The sequence below is a fragment of the Uloborus diversus genome, chromosome 4 (genome assembly GCF_026930045.1).
Source record: "Uloborus diversus isolate 005 chromosome 4, Udiv.v.3.1, whole genome shotgun sequence".
Classification (NCBI taxonomy): Eukaryota; Metazoa; Arthropoda; class Arachnida; order Araneae; family Uloboridae; genus Uloborus; species Uloborus diversus.
The window spans coordinates 46,380,672-46,393,967 of NC_072734.1; positions in this window are offsets into that span (position 1 = coordinate 46,380,672).

Genomic DNA, 13,296 nt, shown 5'->3' on the forward strand with positions numbered 1-13,296 from the left:
AATCAACAAATTGTAATCCACTAGATGAAAGTAATATTTAATTATTGAATAAATGACAGCCAATGAATAAGCCATTCGCAGCATGAGGGTTAAATATGTAGAACCAATGAGGTGCTCAAAATTCTGCAACAATTTTTTGTTCTTGTTGCCATTGGCGTGAAATCAATATTAGTGATAGAATGTTCAAATGTTATGATTATTATTTAAATATTCAGTTGATGTTTTAATGGACCAAGTGCTTAAAGCAAAATATGTCATTTATTGAGTAAAACTTGTATCAGATTGCGCTATTCAAATCATTTCCTTCATTGAACCAGTAATTATCTTAAATTCCATTGTTGATTAGACAACATAAGTTAGAATTAAACATTCATCTTGTTAATGTATTTATTTATTTGTTTATTTATTTTTAGAACTAAAAAGCATAAACATTACAAATGCAATATTTTTTATTTGTTCAACCCATGTGCTCTGGTGGACAATACAATGTTTTCTTGTATGGTAAAACCTAAACAGCATAAATATCTCTAATGCAATACTTTTTTCTTGTTCAACAAGTGCAAAATGTCTGTGCCCTGGTGAACCATGCAGTAAATATTTTCTTGGATGGTAAAACTTAAAAAGCATAACTATCTCAAAAGCAATATTTTTTTTTCTCGTTGAACCTTTGCTGAACCTCTGTGCTCTGGTGTATCGTACAATAAATGTTTTCGTGAATGGTAAAACCCAGAAACTTAAATATCACTAATGCAGTACTTTTTACTTGTTTAGCACATGCAAATTATCTGAGCTCTGGTGTGCCACACAATAAATGTTTTCTTGAATGATAAAACCCAAAAAGCTTAAATATCACTAATGCGATACTTTTTACTTGTTTAACACATGCAAAACATCTGAGCTCTGGTGTGCCATACAATAAATGTTTTCCTGTATGGTAGAACCTAAAAATTATGAATATCACAATATCTTTTATTTGTTCAACTCCTGCGGAACATATATACTCTGGTGTCCTCTCTTTGGAAGTAAAAAGTATGTTGCTTGTAATGCAAGGTACAAAGATTTTACACAACGTCAGGAGCTTGTCAAAATCTCAAGTGTCATCAAAAATCTTTAAAAGTGAAAATCTCCTATTACAAACTCGCACACCTCAATCATATTTTTAAAAGTTTTTTCCACGATATCCATTTCAGTTTATAAATTACCATGATTTACCCTTCTCTGGTTGAGACAACTTTGAGGTAAATATGAAAGCATTTTGGTTTTCCTAAGCCTAGTCATTTTATATCTGATTGATATCCTTTGAATAATTTCTCCTCAAATTTCCTTTTTTTTTGTTCTTTCCTCTGTGTATTGCGAGAGATATTCACATTCAAATAATAGTCTACGATGAAGAAACCAAACAGTTGTGCTGCTAACGAGAAATTTTGCGGTTTTGGTTTAAAAACAAAACTTTTGATATCTGACAAAAGAAAAATTAACCTCTATTTTTTTGGTTGCACACAAAAGGTTTTGTCAGTATTGCCTTTCTTTATCATAGATATCTGAAAAATATTTTCAACCAAAATTACCCACCCCGAAAGCAAAAATTCTGATGCAGCTTTACCATACTTTGACAACAATATTTTTCAAACATCTAGTACATGTCAAATACTATAGTTATGTTGTTGCTAATGTTGATAAAATATTTTTGTTTTTAACTAAATACTTCCCATTTCATTGATATCTATCATGTGCCCAAAATTTGTACCAATCACTTTCATACTATACTGGTATAGTTTTTATTAGCATGAAACACTGGTAGTTGTATGGAATTTTTTCCTCTCAAAAATCTTTGATTTGGGATATTCAATAGTTCTGAAGAGTTTCTCTGGCCCGTCATTGGGGGGGGGGGGGGGGTAGAGGAGTCAGTTTTCCCCTGGCTTTAAAAAATTATCCATTATAGCAAAACAGGCCATTTATATATGCCTTCACATATAAATGAGTGTGTTTTTTGCAATTTTTTGATGAAATTTTGCAATGAGTAGACACTTTTTACTCAACCCCCTGGAAACACTTAAAATCACTGGCTTGGTGTTGCTGCTTTTCTGCACTTAGTGAGTTTATCCTTTGTATCTCCTTAGTTCACACAAAGTTCATTTTCTTTCTTTATGAAATTTGAAAATAACTCCCTTTCAATGTGCAATGTTTTAAAATTTTCTTTTTAATGTAAAAGACCTGTGCTTTAAATACCAAAAAGTATATAATTGCATTTTAATGTTACTTTTAGTGTATTATATTTGTGTATATATGTGTGTGTGAATATGTGTCAGTCATCTAAGATAAAATCACAAATGCGTCCAAGTTGTTTTGCTTTTGAAAAAGATTTTAATATTAATATTTTTACATATATGTTGTTACACTTCTCATGTTTTGTTATGTTTCATAAAAAAATTTAAAATGTTGTGATTTAACAACTTTTACTTAGTATAAGATTTCAACAAGTCCAAAGACATAATATTTTAATTTTTTAATTTCTTTTAGTTTGATAGTGTTAGTAATTCGCAACTCCAACGAACTATAGGGGGCACTGCAGTCACTGTCTAATGGAGGACGAAAAAACTAAAACAAACGCATGTGGTAACGAAGAAAATGCTAAAAGTGTTGTGATTTTTGTTCGTATGTATGATTTTTTCGCTTTATTCTTTTTAAATTAATTTTCAAAGTCTTGTGGATATTCTGGCCCACGTAGAAAGAAATGAGAATTCAAGAAGCATTACTAAACGTCAAAGATTAATGCAAACTACGCAGTTCGTAGTCCTAAGCAGCTATTTCCACGATGTTGAATTCGATATTTATCAATTCTTGATAAAACTAAATAATAATTGTGGCCTGACAAGAATAACAATTAATGCTAGAAAATTCAATACGATATTACAAATTATTATCGAAAGAAGATGATACTTTTTTGCCTTGCTTGGCTAGCGCTTATTGTTTTGCATTTGTAGCTGAGTTATTTCTCTCGAATTCCCGAATCGGTTAATTTAAAATTTTTCTGTTTCGATTTTTCTAATTTCTGAGTTACGATTTAATTATGTCATGTTATACAAATCATCAACAAAATTCTCACGGATATATGGTGGTAGTTTTCTTTTCAGTTGATTGACCATTATTTCTTTTTACTTATCGAATTCTGTAATCTTACTACCATTTTATTCCACTCATGATAAAAATTAAAAATGGTTTAACTAAAAACGCGAAATCTCGCCAAGGCTACTTTGCTTGCACAATACTAAAACTATAACCCTAAACAAATTTGGTGAAACCGTTCAGCTGAGAATAAAAGGAATAAAGTAAATTCTTTCTCGGTTAAACATTTCTCATTTTGTTCTACGATAATATATTCAAGAAAATATTTTGCATACTGTCCATTCCAACTAAATGCTGCTGTAAAATATGGTTAGTTTAATTAATTTAAGATTTAAAAAAAAAGACCCATATTTTTACAAATTCATACAAAACGATAAAATTTTTTACCTTGTATAACGTTATCCAAGCTTGTTAATCCAGAATTTTCGCTTTCACTATTTCTCAACTCATATTTTAGAAGGAAATAATGAAAACTAACATTATTTTGAGAAGCTCGAGAATACTACTAAGGGACGAATTAATTTCTGTAGCTGAAAGCAAACTTAGACACATCGATTGCGTTAATAAATAATCAGAACAAACTGCATGTGTTTACGTCAGCAGACACACGTGGAACGCAACGTGGCAATGTGTTAGTTTTCCCGGCAGTTTTATAAATCACCGCAAGGTAGCGTATTCGAGCGCTGGAGTTGTGAATATTTATTGCAGTGTAAGTGCAAAAGGCTATTGGTAGGAATATTTAGGTAGTGTGTCCAATTTTTATATGTTCTAAACCTTTTTGATCAATAATTATTATTAATAAAGGGATGCAAGTATTTAAGAGCACCTTGTGACAAAACTTATTTATTTCTTACTTCTTTATTAGTCTGAAATTACGTGGTAAAACCAATCATTGCTCACTATCTCTTTCAACAAAATAATGAAGTGAAAACATGCTTATTTCTGTTTAAGTTAATCAACTAACCGAATTCACATTCATACAATCAATTTACCAAATATAAAAGCGATAATTAACAAAATATAGAAAAACTAATTAATTAAATCGTTGTTCAGCCAGTCAATAACATTGAGATTATTTGTCTTGAATAAATTAATTGAAACCTTATTGAGTTGAAATAAATTAATACCTTTATGCTAATAAGTAAAAACAGAAATAACGTTGAAAAGCACAAATTGCAGATTACTGCAGAAGAGGTGTTTCAAGAAAAGACATATGACATTTGTCGGATGTCTTTTCATCCATAAGCTCATTTCTTTTGCATTGAAAAAGGCGTTTCTTATAACAACGAAACACCTGTCTGCAGGAATCTGCAATTTGTGCTTTTTAACATTGTTATTTCTTATTTTACTTATTGTGGTAATTCTTCCTAAGAGTGATAAACTGCACATTGCTTAGACAGTTTGAAATGGGTATAAGTCTTTTTGATATAGTGCTAGATATTTTCTCACTTCAGCAGTCCTGGGTACGTTCTTGGGATTTTGTTATATGTCATTGAAGTTTAAATGATATGCAAGTGCAAAAATTATGTATGCAGGAATGCTTTATGTTTTGTGTTTCTTTTCTAGTCACAACATTCTGTGTGTGTGTGTGTTTATTAGAGACGTACCGAGTAGCACTTTGGCCGAGTAGCCGAGTACCGAGTACTCGGCCTTTCATTACTCGGCCAAGTACCGAGTTACCGAGTACTCGGCCTTTCACTACTCGGCTGAGTTACCAAGTACTAATTACGTTTTAAGAAGGACCACCGACACACGTGGTGAATTTTGAACTTATTGGAATAGTTGTATAGACCTCCTTGTATGTATAATAGTTTTTAAAACTAAATTCCTGCTGAAATTTAATTAGGCATTATTTAAAAAATTTTGTTTATGTCAAAAATTTTACAAAAAAATTATATTTAAAATTAAAAATACATAAATAAAAGGTATGAATCAAGTTGGAATTAAAACAAATTATACCAATTATAGTTATAGTCTGCCAAACATAAATAATTTTTAAAAGCAAATAAAACAAATGTGTAGGAACACTGCAGACACGTGTTTCTGCGATATAAGGAACGTCTTTTTCAGTGCATAAAATGTGAGCTAAAGAATGTAAAGACATTTGACAAAAGAATCCGACTTTTGTCGGATGCCTTTAAAACCACGAACTCACACTTTGTGCATTGAAAAAGGAATTCCTTGTAATGCTATAACACATGTCTGTAATGTGCTTTTAACGTTGTTTTATTTCCTTTTATTTTTTAAGCAAAGGTATTTTTATAATTCTTATAACTAATTTTTGTTTGTAGCAAAAATCCATTTTTAATATAAAAATTCCATGTTTTCTATACTTACTTTTTTTTGCACAATTTTTAATAAATAAGTTTTATTTACTTTGGGGACATTAAAATAGAGATTTATTCCATTGAAGCATTACAAACTTCATTATTCTCAAAATTTAAATTTGACCTTTATAAATGATTGCAGAATATTATATATGTTTGCACTTTTTTATAAATTTTAATATCTGTCTTGGACAATATTCAATTTTTTGCAACTACTCGGTATTGGCCGAGTATCGGATCAAAATTTGGCCGAGTACCGAGTACTCGGCAAATTGGCCGAGAAGGCCGAGTACCGAGTAGTTACCGAGTACTCGGTACGTGTCTATGTGGATATTAGTTGAATACACTCTTTTGCAAAAACATAAAAAGAAAATAAGTTTCAAGCAAATGTCCTTTTTATTTAAATTAAATTTTGTATAAAACTCATACACAGAGAATGAAGTTATAAAAATTTGAAGGCCATTAAACACATGTATTAATAAATTGATCCCAAAGTGTTTAAATTAGTAGCTGATGAAGCTCTGTGTTGTGATGCACCCTTGTTATGCCTAGGTAAGGAGTGATAAAGATTTCTACTAGTCTAGTCATCCAACTATAAATTCTGCCTTGCACTTATCTGTTGTTGCTCTGGGTCTAGGTTGATTTATGAAGCCCAAATCTGATAAACTATCAGGTCCCAGACATGTTTGATTGGGGAAAGGTCTATTGGCCTTACTAACACAGAAGGAGAACTAACAACAGTTTATAGTGGCATTCAAGTGATACAAAAGCTGTTTTTAGGGTCAATACCCTGGTATTATCTTGTTGAGAACTGTCCTCAGGGTCAGGATTATATGCAATACACCAACTTCACGATTATCCCATCCAGAGACTGAAGTTATGTCCTTGTTATAGACTCTTTAGTATAAAATAGGGAATAACTGAGCTGGAGGCAGATGCTATCTCATTAAAGCTGAGAGTGCTAACAAGCTGATAGCCCTAAATTAGGGGCAATAACTTACAGCTTAATGTCCTCAGGATGATGTACTGTGAACAATAATGGTCATAGGAGTCAATGTAGTGTGATGTTGTTAAGGTTGCAGAGACTACCTGCTGTCATAAAAATAGCATCCCTTAACATAAAACCCAGTCTATATGCTCCTCTGAAACAAAGGCTTATGCCCCTCCATACATCCATAGATCATTTGCTCCAAAAGTGTAACAGGATCCATTGATAAACACTGTGTGGTACTAATTTGCTGTAGCAATTTAGTACCACAAACTGTATTAGAAGAAAAGCTGTATTACTACTCTAGACAAGTGAACCAATGCTGTGGAGCCTAGTGCAGGATTCTCAATGCCTCTTTGAGCATGAGGAAGCCTCAGCCAAGCAAGATGAAACAGTGAACGATACCTCCGGCGACATGACAGAGGTTATAGCACTTTGAAGAGTTGAGAATTATGCTGTTGGGGAGCTGAGCTGCTGCTTGTGTCCATTGACTTCCCAAAACCCTCATTTCATGATAAGTTCCTTGCAGTCAGGGGCGGCAAATAGGGGGTTCAAGAGGGGACAATCGCATGCCCAAATTTTTTGCGCAGAATGTTAGAAAATGGGTGAATTCAATTTGTGAAAGTCGGAATTCAATGTTCATTTAAAAAAATCTCGCTGGTTCTCAGAAACTATTTGATGAAACTCGACACATTCCCAGACTATAAAAAGTATTTTTCGTTATTTTGATGATGACTTAGAAATTCATGAAGTATTTTCCGGCCTTTTCAGAACATAAAAAACTGATAGAGAACCATGGTTAATTTTAACTAAAGAAGACATTTTCTCATACAAGCTAAATATTTCATACTTGTGTGCCCAGTGTAACGATGGTATGTCCGATATGAGGGGCTCGTGCAAAGTGGTGTGACTGCATGGTTTTCACAAGAAAATTCCTTGATATTTTAACATTCATTTTTACGCTCATTTTTTCAGTGTATATTTATTTAATGAGGGTTCATCGCTTTCTTCTACTACTTCTGCTCAATGCATTACATGTTTTTTTTTTAGAAGCTTCTTAAAAATGCATGTGATTATTGAATTAAAAAAACCGTATCGACAAATACCTGTTATGGGGCTCTATAATTATGCAATCTCGGAGTGCCATAAAATGGTCTTCAAGAGTTAAAACCATAGAAACATTACTCTATAATTTCAAAGCAGTGATTTGACGACTGGAAGAATTATTGCAAAACGATTCTTTCAACGGTGAAAAAGCTCATGCCTTTTAAGCATATTTGACTTAGTTTGAATTTTTTACTTTCTTCTATATCTAATATATAGAAGAAAGTATTGGATTCGTGCAAATTTTCGAATTTCGAATTTTGACGGATTCGAACGTTTTGAGGTGTACTGAGTCCATTTCGACTATTTTTGGAAAATGTCTGTCTGTGTGTGTGTATGTGTGTGTGTATGTGTGTATGTGTGTGTGTATGTGTGTGTGTATGTGTGTCACGTCTGTGTGTGACCAGTTTTTTGTGGCCGCTCTACAGCAAAAACTACCGCATGAAATTGAACGAAATTTGGTACACATATGTGCCCCTATGTGAACTTGTGCCCATTAGTTTTTGGCGCGAATTCCTCCAAGGGGGTGGAGCAATGGGACGTTTTTTTGAGTTACTCCTGCTTGCTATTCCTCAGGAAGTAACTGGCGGAATCAAACAAAATTTGGTCCATGTGTTGCCCCTAACAGGAGCAGGTGCTGATTCAATTTTGGTGTCAATAGCTCAAACGGGGGTTGAGTTATAGAACGTTTTTTGTCATCAATTGTGACTGCTGTATCTCAAGAAATAACGGACGGAATGAAACAAAAATTTTTTGACAAGTAGCCCTTAGTGGGTATAAGAGCTGATTTTATTTTGGTGTCAACAGCTAAAAAGGGGGGTAGCGCAATCGCCCGTTCTTTTTTTCCATTGTGAGTGCCCTATCTCAAGAAGTAATGCTACGTTCTGGTTGAAATTTGGAATATATGTGAATCCATACGTAAACAGGCTTTGGTTCAATTTTGACTCCAATCGCTCCAAGAGGTGTTGATTTTTTTTTTTTTTTTGCGAATAAAAATAGTTTTATTAATGCAACAATAAGAAAGATAAATCGTAATAGATTGTCGTCTGCGTATTTCTCGTGATTTTAATTGTATGGAAATGATCTGAAATATTATCTCAATAATTTAAAATTTTTAACTGTTGCCATCTTATGTTTGTTAATAAATAAAATATTTGTAATTAATTCAAGTAAGGCTTTTAAAGTAACTTTCAATTTTCGCTCTTTGTTTTGTTTTTGCAATAATTCAGACATTGGGATGGTCGTCAAGTTTTTGCATGTGTAACTTTGTTTTTGTTGGGAATATTGCTTCCTCGTCAAGCATGGGGAGGGATCAGAAAAAGGAAAAATATAGAAGAAAGTTTCGTGATGGCCACAACATACTAGTATTCAATTTGTTTGTACTGAGGAAAGTTTTTGAAAAATGCTTTTCTGTATCAAAACATCTTCAATCTGCTACCCTTAATTTTTAGACTATTCAAGCCACAGTTCAATCTACAACTGATCTGTGCACCATACTACCATAGTTCAATCTACAATTGAAACTGAAAATAGATTTTGCATATTGTAGATGTATATTTCAATCAAGCGTGAAACTTTTTAAAAAAATTCTTCTTCCGAGGCAATTTAAAAAAAAAAGCGACAAAAATCCACATGATGATGTGAAGTCAAACATTGATTTTTTAAATTTTGTATGAAGTAATGGGTTTACTTTCGAATGAAATTAACACAAGATTTGATGAAAATTATTTTTCTGTATGGTTAGTATATTATCTGTATTGGATTTTTGAAACGAAAAATAAAATGTTTCAATTATGAGTAAAATTTTTAGCCCGAGGCAAGAAAAATTACAAGCAATATACCAACAGACCGGTTATCATGTCGAGAGACTGCAGTTTCGTCCTTGTTATGGACTCATCAATCTGGAATAGTGAATAACAGAGCTGGAGGCAGATGATATCTCATTGAAGCTGAGAGTGCCAACGAGACTAGATTATTCAATGATGAAAAATCAAGCCCCTTACAATTTTTGAAGTTGTCTTGGTAATTTTGAAGAGCAAGATATAAAAAGTGTTTTCATACATAACTTTGCTACTTCAATTATTTTTTAACTATTCCAATCAGCTCAGCTAGTAGAGAAAGATTTTTTTAAAAAAAATGTCTCAGGAGGTTAGAGAATTATTTTCGAAGCACAATGGGCAAAAAATTCAAACGAAGTCATACATGCTGAAGGGCATGAGCCTTCTCACCATCTTTTATGTTTAGCTGTACTGGCAAAACAGCACGTCACTGGGCACTGAACACTGATAGATTAGTTACACATTTCCCTGCTCTTTCGAATTCTAAAAATCATGCATTAAAACTTTTCCAAAAGGTATAAAACTTTAGTATCGAGATGTTTTGTGTGACAACTTATTAGAAAGTGATTCAAAATTTTAATTGTTTCTAAACACTCATTTTTATTCATATTAAACCGTTTTTATGACCACTTCCTGTTAGCTAATGTGTGTTTGGTAATACAGATTTAAGAAACTTGACCCCCCAAATGAAATGCTGAAATGCCGCCCTGCTTGCAGTGATCATTGCTGCATCAGAACTGTTTCTGTATATCGCAAAAGACAGCTTATTGCTGCATGTGATTACCTAGTTTTGTGCATTTATACTGTACAATTACTTTTGAAGTCATTCAGTTGGCTTTAAGGCTCTTTCACAATGTCGTAATGTCCATATTCCTTGTTGTTCCACCCACCAAGCTGCACTAGTGACAATGAAACAGGGTAAATCCTCCGCTACAATTGCTGGTTTTTTGTCATTCAAGTTGCAATGTAGAAATTCATGCTGTGACCGAAACTAACCTACATTGGCACTGGAAACTTCATCATTTGCATACTTCTTGAAAGGAGTTTATTTGCATGTGAAGTTTTAACATTATTACTTTATTTTTCATGTTTTTTTGCAAAAGTGTGTACAAGTGTGTTTTAACTTTTAATATTTACTGTTTAATGGTGCAATAGATTCTCAATTAATTGGAAGATATGAAGTGATGAATCATGTTGTAGTATACACTGTTCTTAATTTCTAAAAAAGTATTCTCAGTAAAATGATGGTGGAAGAAAAAATATGTTTATTGCAGAAAAATTTGGTTGCAAACAAATATTATTGGAAATTTAGTATGTAATATTAGATAGAAGTATTTTCTTATTATTTTTAACGTTGGTTTATTTGGTGGTAAATGAGGCATAAAATGTTACAACAGAAAACAACATAATTTTCTTTAATGATGTTAATGCATATTTAATACTACACTAAATAAAGTCTAAATTATTTTTTTATATAAATATCTAACAATAATTAAATTGCTTTTCGTTTTGTTTTTTTCTATATTTTTTTGTATTACCTTTTATGTACCATTCTAAATTTTTATGCATTTTTGCACTAGTAGTACTTCACAAACTGCAGGTTGAACCACTGGTGGGTTGCTATTAGTTTTTGGAGGATCAAAACTTTTATAAGCTCCTTAATTTCATTATTAAAGAACACCTTGAGAATGCTAATGGATACATGGGATAAAAAATTTAGAAAGATGATCACCTGCAATTGTTTTGACCAGTTATTGAACTGAAATCTGGAATAAAAATAGCTGAATCCCCCCCCCCCTCCACACGTTTTTCTCTCTTCATTTTCCATTAAATAAAATGATGAGCTTTTTGATATCCTCAGCTATCTTCCTTCTCATTGATTTTTAATACTTAAATTTTTTTAAAGCCAATTTCAAGCCTCATGTGGATCAAAATACTTTTAAATACTATGCTAATTTATGCCAGATTTTGGTAATGGCAATAACTGGTCACAAAAAAAAAAAAAAAAAAACTAAGAAGCCCATCACTATTATTAATTATCTAACTGAACTGCTGTGTTTCAAGATATATTATGCAAAGCATAAATCTCTGTTACCCTTTCATGAATCAAAATTTGACAATCTTGTAATATTTGCACATGTGAGCGTCAATCTACTTTTCTTCCTGTGCTTGGAACTTTTTACTTTCATAAAACTGTAGAGATGTGTATGCATGGAACAATATGTGCTGTTTATTATTATATTCCAATGAAGAAAATAAAGATTTTGACAAATTTATTTTTTGTTTTATTTTTTGAAACTGCTGTTGTTTGAAACACGGATTTGCCTCCAAAAGCATGCAAAAGGCTTCTTTTGGAACATTTTAATGCAACCAAAAGGGGAAGTGTGCAACTAGACACCACTCAGAATCTACATTGAAAATTTCAACCTTGGTACGGCTTACCATTTTTGAGTTATGCAAGATACATACGCACATACAGACGTTACAAGGAAACTCGTGATGAGAAACTCGGGGGGGGGGGGGGGGGGGGGGGGGCGGGGATGATCAAAATCGACATTTCTGCCGTCTATGTGTTCATTTGAGGGTAAGTAAAATGGAACTTTAAACCGAAATTTGACGGATTTTTTTTCGTGATTACAATACCTCCTTTCCTGTGTAAAAGAATTCCAAATGTTTTTTTATTTATAAAGGGGTGTAAAACTTATAAAAAATGGTTTGTTAGGAAAGGACGTTTTAATCAACATTTTCAAAAAAAAAAAAGTTAATAAAATATAGTGGAAAAATGTAACTATAAAAATTCCTTTTTACATAGTAGTATTTTATTACAAAATCTGAACATGAAAACTCAACACAAAACCAGAAATATAAACATACATTAATTCTATATTATGAACACAATTTCAATTCTAATCTTACTTACTCTATCCATGTTTATCTGTCCTTCAAAGCAAGACATAGCACATAAAGAACATCCAGTACTAAAATAATCTGACGCTTTATGAATTCTCCCCTTTTCTGCCTTTAAAAAAATAATAATAACAATAAAAATTCGTGTATAGAAACTTGAAGGAAGATGAATAGGGTGGCAGTTTTAGTTTTATGTTCTACCTCGAAAAATTTTAAGAACAGATCTGACCCTAGCGTTTTCTCCTTTAATAACTTTAGATTGCACAAAAGAACGAGCTGATGTGTGCATCACATGATTTCCTTTTACTCCTTTCTTTTAATGTCATTTCCCCATTACTGGCAATTTTAATGTGATTCAATAGTTTACTCTCTAAATATCACCAACAGTGGCCAAATTGAAACAGATTAAAAAAAAAAAAAAAAAAAAAAAAAACACGCCAAATTTGTCGCCAAGTTGGCGACCAAAAGATTGGCGATATATCGCCAAGTGCCCACCAAATAATAACACCACTTGAGTTTACATCGAAATTAAGAATGACTTCCCCCCAAAAAGGGACAAAAGACTCCCTTAGAAACACCCGAATGCAACCAAAGGTGCACGACTAGACCCCACTAGGAGTCTACGTACCAAATTTCAACTTTCTAGGACTTACCGTTCTTGAGTTATGCTACATACATAAAACTCGTTGTAATTGACCCGGGAATCGTCAAAATGGATATTTCGCGTGTCTATACGTTCTTCGGCACTTATCCACGTGTGGTCGAGTCGAAAAAAAAATTCATCATTCATTCGGGAGTGAGTAAAATGGAAATTAAGGTCGATTTTTGAGTGAAATTTTTTTCGCGAATACAATACTTCCTTTTTGTAAAAAGGAAGTAAAAAGAAGCTTGTTCATATGGGCCCCTACAAAATCCAAACATATTTTAGCCACTGCAGGTCAGAAACGTTTCAAGAAATTCGACAAGGTCTAGCCAAAATAAATAAATAAAAAATAGCTAACTTTGA